Genomic DNA, 6,578 nt, shown 5'->3' with positions numbered 1-6,578 from the left:
CTAGCATGCTGCAAGCTGCTGGGCGCTGGCGCTGCTAGCATGATGCTGCTGCCTAAAAATTCCTCGCACACACACTCGCACAAGCCCTCTCGCATAGCCAGCCAGCTAGGCCAGCATACGCACAGCCCAGCCAGCGCACTCATGCACGCAAGGCCTGACATGCGTGCTGCTAGCGAGCCACGCATGCTGGGCTTGGTGCTGCTTGCTAGCTTGTTGTGCTTGGTGCTGCCATGTGAAGGCACACACACACGCACACATGCATGTGCCCAGCACTGCGATGGTGTTGTGCGTGATGCTAGGGTGCTGCGACAGTGTCCACACACATGCACGCACACGTGGGTGCTGTGCTTGGTGCAATAGGGCTGCGATGGTGCGAGGCACGCACACACAGGCCCATGCGCCAGTGTCCAGCACTGCGATGGCTGTGCTTGGTGCGATAGGCTAGCCATGCGTGCTTAGGCATGATGCTAGGGTTGCGATGGCGCCTAGTACTTGTGCCTCGCCTAGAACACCATGGTGCGCCTAGCACATACATGGTGTGCCTAGGACTGCGATGAGCTAGCCTAGCCTAGCTACGGCTACGCTCATACTTGTCGCTTGTGATTTTGCGACGCTCGGTCTCGACGCCCTAGGCTCGATATCCGACGTCTGTATTCGTAAAACTCTACTGACTCATTAAATCCTTTCGTATTAATTCGTCGTCTCGGATCGGTGATTCAATTGGGTTCGACCCGAAGGGTTTAGTTAAGATTAAGCTGTAATATCAATTATACCTCGATATTACTGATCGGAAACGGCCTCCACCTAGGCATTTCGATCACTTGACCTTACTAAAGAATTAGCTCTGTAATAATTTTGAACCCTTTATCGGAATAATACACTTGTTGGAAGGACACCATTCCTTTCAATCTCCTACTTGTCCTTCCGGACAAGTGTGCATACAGTGTATCGCTCATTTCCTATGTCACTTAATGTTTCTTCGTGAACTATAAGGTAAGATTCTTTGTCATCCTTAATACGTTCAGATGTGTTTCTCGATCTCCGAGTTCAACTGTCAATAAGCAGATTATTTCTAAAATCCATCTGAGCACGGCCATGCATTTTCACAGTCTCGCTTTTCGAGCGGCCTTGTAAACAACAAAACATTTTCCCTATTATTAGTAGGGGGACAATCCCAGTCTTGTATTGTAAGTTCTTCTCAATAAGAGGACATAGCCTCCTGAGTCTTCCCGTTATGATCCCCAATTACGGCAGACGTTTGGAAACATCAAAGAGTCTAGTACTCAAACAAGAAAACTTCACAGTACTCATGGTTGGAGGAAATAAGTTCCGATAGTCATAATGAGAAATGTACTTATGACAAAATTTAGATTTTCTTAAAGTACTCTCATAGGTCTTATCCAGTACAGTTCTAAACTGTACCTTTGCAAATGATTTATGACTGTCACGTCCTCGCAGCACAAGAAACGGTGCTGTAAATCATACTACACACTAATCTATGGCGGTCATCAATCGTCCATCTGTTAGATGACCTCGATTAGGGACACTTTTTGATTTAATAGTCAATGTTCACTTAATAGGCGTTTCTTTATCCAAGACGTGGTCTTGATACTGTTTGAATATTTCCGTAAATCGAATGGACTCATTATTTAATTCTAAACCACAATTAAATAGTAATGGAGTGAATGATAATTTTGCACAAAAATTAATTACTCCATTAATAAATGGTTTTAATACAGTGTCTTACATTAAATATCCTATTTAATTAAAACACATGTACAAGGAATTTCAAAGCCACTCTCCAACATGCTTGATCCCATTGCCTCAATGTGTTTATTGAGTTTCACTTGAGGCAAAGGTTTAGTCAAAGGATCGGCTACATTATCATCCGTGCCGATCTTACAAATTCTGATTTCACCTTTGGATTTCCATTCCCTTATCATGTGAAATCGCCTTTGAACGTGTTTCACCTTCTGGTGTTCTCTCGGCTCCCTGGCCTGAGCGATATTTCCGTTGTTATCACAATAGAGGTCTATCGGCCCCTTGATTGAGGGTACAACACCAAGTTCGCTAATGAACTTGCGAATCCAAAAAGCTTCCTTGGCAGCTTCTAAAGCGGCCAAGTACTCGGCTTCAGTTGTAGAGTCTACAGTGGTGCTCTGCTTGGCACTCTTCCAGCTAAACGCTCCTCCATTCAGACAGAATATGTACCCCGACTGTGACTTGAAGTCGTCTCTATCGGTCTGGAAGCTAGCGTCGGTGTAACCTTCAACAACCAGTTCTTTGTGGCCTCCATACACCAGGAATTTATCCTTGTTCCTTTTCAGGTACTTAAGGATGTTCTTGGCCGCAGTCCAATGCGCCTCTCCTGGGTTCGATTGGTATCGACTCATTGCACTTAGGGCATACGATACATCTGGCCTTGTACATATCATGGCATATATGATCGATCCGATTAGCGAAGCATATGGGACCTGATTCATTCTTTCTCGCTCAACAGGTGTCTGCGAACACTGTTTCTTGCTGAGAGTTACGCCATGGGACATTTTATTTAGTATCAAACCACAATTCAGCAAAAGAAACGAAAATTTCTGATTAAACATAAATCTAAAAGTTAATGTATTACTTTAGTAATAAGTTTTCTCAAAATAAATAAAACTTAAATTACATAACATGCTTCAATCCAAAAGCCCTACTGTGACACTCTTTCTTGGGCTGTGGAAGAAGTTTAGTAAGTAGATTAGCGATATTCTCATCCGTATGAACTTTGCAGATCTTGACATCCCGCCTGCCAACGATTTCTTGAAAGAGAATGTTTCAAGGGTTTTTATGTGTCCTACGGGAGAGCAACATCACTAAGACTGGATCCTTTTCACATGTACCTACAAGCAAACGGAAGCTCTGGTAGTACAGAGTTCCGCCTCTGACGATCAAGTTAGTAAGAGTCGTAGTAGAGTAAAATGCGAAAAGTACATAAATCTTTTCGGATCCCGAGATCAGTTGATTTCTATGTTGTAAGAAAATAGTAAATGATGTAATAAATGAAAGTGTCCCCAAAATGGGGTAAATGCCCCTATTTATAGGGCATTGGGAATAGTGCCCTTACATAGGTCACTTAGACCTAGATTTGGTGGGCTACATTGTTTTACGACGCTTTGGGAATTGGGCCCTAGAGGGCCTCTGTTTTCCTTCAATATCAGCATGCCACATATCTTATCCTGATTGGTCCGTTTTGGGCATTTCTTGAGGATACACGTGTCACGTTCTAGTTGGTCCACGTGGCTTGGATATTTTTACCCAAATCATTTGCCCCTTACAGGATTAATGGGGCATGCCATGTGGCGCCTGTGGCATTTGACACGCATGCATTGGTGACAAATATTTTTTTTGTTCACCTTCTGGGGAAGTTACAGGTATGCTCCTGAAATTTTTATGCTGCTATAAATAAGTTTTACCCCATTATCTTCGCATATTCACGAAAAAACTTCGAGAGAATTTGAATTTTTGAGAGAAAAACTTCAGTCGCTTGTGTTCTTTCCGTCTGCATTGCAGCCGTCATAAGTTTTAACAGTTTAATAGTATCTTCCTTTTACAAGGTAACCACTTGTTTCTCTCATCTTTTTTTTACTTTATTTTCCGTCTGTGCTTTCTTTCCTTTTCAAAAATGGTTTCATAAACATACACGGCACGACCTAGAATAGCTATCAGTCGTTCACCTAGGACGGCTGAATCTAGAACCAGGAGTGTCTACTGCCCCTAATTGGACTCTCCCTTACAAACAACCCCTAATCCAACCGTCTTTGTGTCTGTGCAGGACATTATAGCCTGAATGAAGAGGACAGGCCAAGAGCCAAATGAAGATGGTACCCTTAGGGTGCCGGTTAGTGAAGTCTTTTACAATTTACCCAGCTCTACGAGTCCACTAGGTGACACCATTTTGGACGAGTTAAGAGATGATCCTAGGAGTAGTACTTCTGGCTTTGTACAGGGGTCGTCCCATTCGGACGCTACACTAGGTGGCTTTGAGGCTTGATTAGGGTTGTCTGCATTAAATACGGAGGATGAGAGCTCCGATGCCAAGCCTGAGCCATCGACATCGGCAGGTGTTGCCGCCGCTGTAGAGAGAGGAAAGAGGAGAGACTTTTACATCTTAAGAGGAGTTTTCCCCTTATTTCACCCATATCACCGCAAACAAACAGAAAACTATGTTTAAGAAACTTAATGAATTATGTGACACCTATGTCATGTTGGGTAGTTTTGAACTCCATGTCCCTAACTTGGATGACACGGTCGTCTGGCCGTTTGGGTCCAGTTATGGGGACCAATGCTTTGGCTACTACGAGGCAACGATTCAAGCAGGCCTTAGATTCCCTCTTCATCCGGCCGCGGAGAAGATTCTTGACGGGTACCTCTTGGGTATCTGGCAACTTACCCTCAACTCTTAGGTGAATATACTAGGGTATGTTGCCGCCTGTGAGATGCTCAACGTTGAGCCTGGTTTTGAAGCCTTCGCCAAGATGAATTATTTGAGCAAGGCTCTAAAGGCACACAACGCCGACCAGTATACCTTGACCAGCTAGGAAGGATACATGATGGCGGTTGGCAAGGAATCCAAATGGAAATATTGGAGAAAGAGATTTATCATTATTTCTTCGCTTGATTCCAAAAGGAACCGGAAGTTCAACTCTTCGAACCAAAGGCCCTATTTTCTAGGGCAAAAAGCTATTTTGTCGTCTGTCATTAAAAAGGGTTAGGACCAAATCCTTGAGCCTGGCCTCTTCAAAGTTACATCCCTAGGATTGAATGGTTATCAAACTGTACATATTTGCAGCCTGCGGCTTGAGCACTAACAAACTTAGAGGTAGATTGTCGGACGTAGACTTTAATCTCAACAATTTTTCTAAGCTTCCCACTTGGGTGTTCTCTTTGCATATACAAGCAGCCTGCTCCCCCTGATGCTAACATGTGACTTTCATTGGTAGGAGGGGCGTATCCGTCCGCCTATACCTCCTCTATTTGGCCAGAAGCCTCAGAAGAAGACGGCCCCTGAAGACCAGACGCCTACTAAATCAAAGAAAACAGTGGCACACGGGAACCCGCTTGCTGCCAAGTCTGGGGGTGATTCCCATCCATCCACTGGCAGCAAATCTCCTGGCTCTCTTGAGGCATTAAAGAAGCCGAACAATGAGAAGGTGTTAAAGAGTGGCAAGCCATTCCCTGCTGCTACCGGCTGCAGGCGGGCTCATGGATAGGCGCCTAAAGGAAAAAGAGGCGGACCCCCCCTTAAAGGTATTATAGCCACCAATCCTTAAGCATACCCTAGTAGGGTAAACTCCTATCAAAAGTCGGCTAGCAACTCCGAAAAGTCCCCGTTTATGAGTCAAGCTTATATCAAGTACTTTCAAAGTGTTGAATGTGTAGATAAAAGCCCAGGCCTGATTGTGCTGCAGATGGCAAAAAATATGCTGAATACCGTCTCCCCATATGAAATATAGTCTGTAATAGGAGGTTAGAACCCTTCATTTCGATGCCATCCTTGCTTTTCTTACTAAGGCATACTGATTTTAGTAGGTAGATTTTCTCTAACTTATATGCCGATTGTTATTAACAGAGTGAGTTTGCCGAAGGCTGGAAATATTGCGAGTGAATGGGCATAGAAGCCATTCTCCGACAAGAAAAAAGTGGTAAAATCCGCGAAAGAACGGGCTGCCTCTGCCCTTGACAGAGCCATGTTTGATACCTTAAAAAATGATGCACTAACCCGTGATATCTTGCATTCACAAGCGATGGCCAATCTGCAGGTCAAGGCTAATTTGGAGACGGCCCTGAAAAGAGTGTCTGAGCTGCAGGCTAAGCTCAAGACAGCTAACTCCAACCTCAAATCCTTGGAGGATGCTAATCAAGAGGCCAAAGTCCTTCGCAATAAGAATGCGGCCTTAAAACGCAAGTTGTCCAACCAAGAGATCCAACTGAGGAGAAGCTTGTGCCTGAGCTGGAGTAAGAGCTGCAGCCGGCCAATGATGCTAATATGGCAGCTACTAATGATCAGTAGCTCCCCCCTGATAATTAAGATTTCATATATGTCCTTTGGCCGGATGGCCTAATACTATGTTTTTTCGGCTGTGTGCCGAGTAATTATGTATCTTTACCGACTGTGGAGTCGGGTTAAACAACGATTTTTCTCTTTTTGTAGATTGGTATACCGGTTAACAATTTCAACTAAGCCAACCGCGGGGTCGGTGTTATTATTTATGAATCAGACGACTATGTGGTCGATTTTATTTTACTACTTTGCAATTGAAATTTTTCATGTTCCTGGATTTTTTGCTATGCATGAATTTGACTAAGTCTTTAACGTGCCTTATTCTATTAATGCAATCTATATGCTACATATATGTACATATATACAAATAATATATGTATATATAAATAATATATGTGTACATATATATACATATATATGTATGTTGATGTTCTTGCCCTTTGATGGTTGTGCACTAGGTTTAAAAAGTGGGTTGATTAACTTAGAAATTTTTTATAATTGATAGAGTATGACTAATTTCAAGGTCAATCAATCA

Source organism: Chenopodium quinoa, unplaced genomic scaffold (genome assembly GCF_001683475.1).
Source record: "Chenopodium quinoa cultivar QQ74 unplaced genomic scaffold, ASM168347v1, whole genome shotgun sequence".
Lineage (NCBI taxonomy): Eukaryota > Viridiplantae > Streptophyta > Magnoliopsida > Caryophyllales > Amaranthaceae > Chenopodium > Chenopodium quinoa.
The sequence above is the reverse complement of the archived record's forward strand: the minus strand, read 5'-3'. Positions refer to the sequence as shown.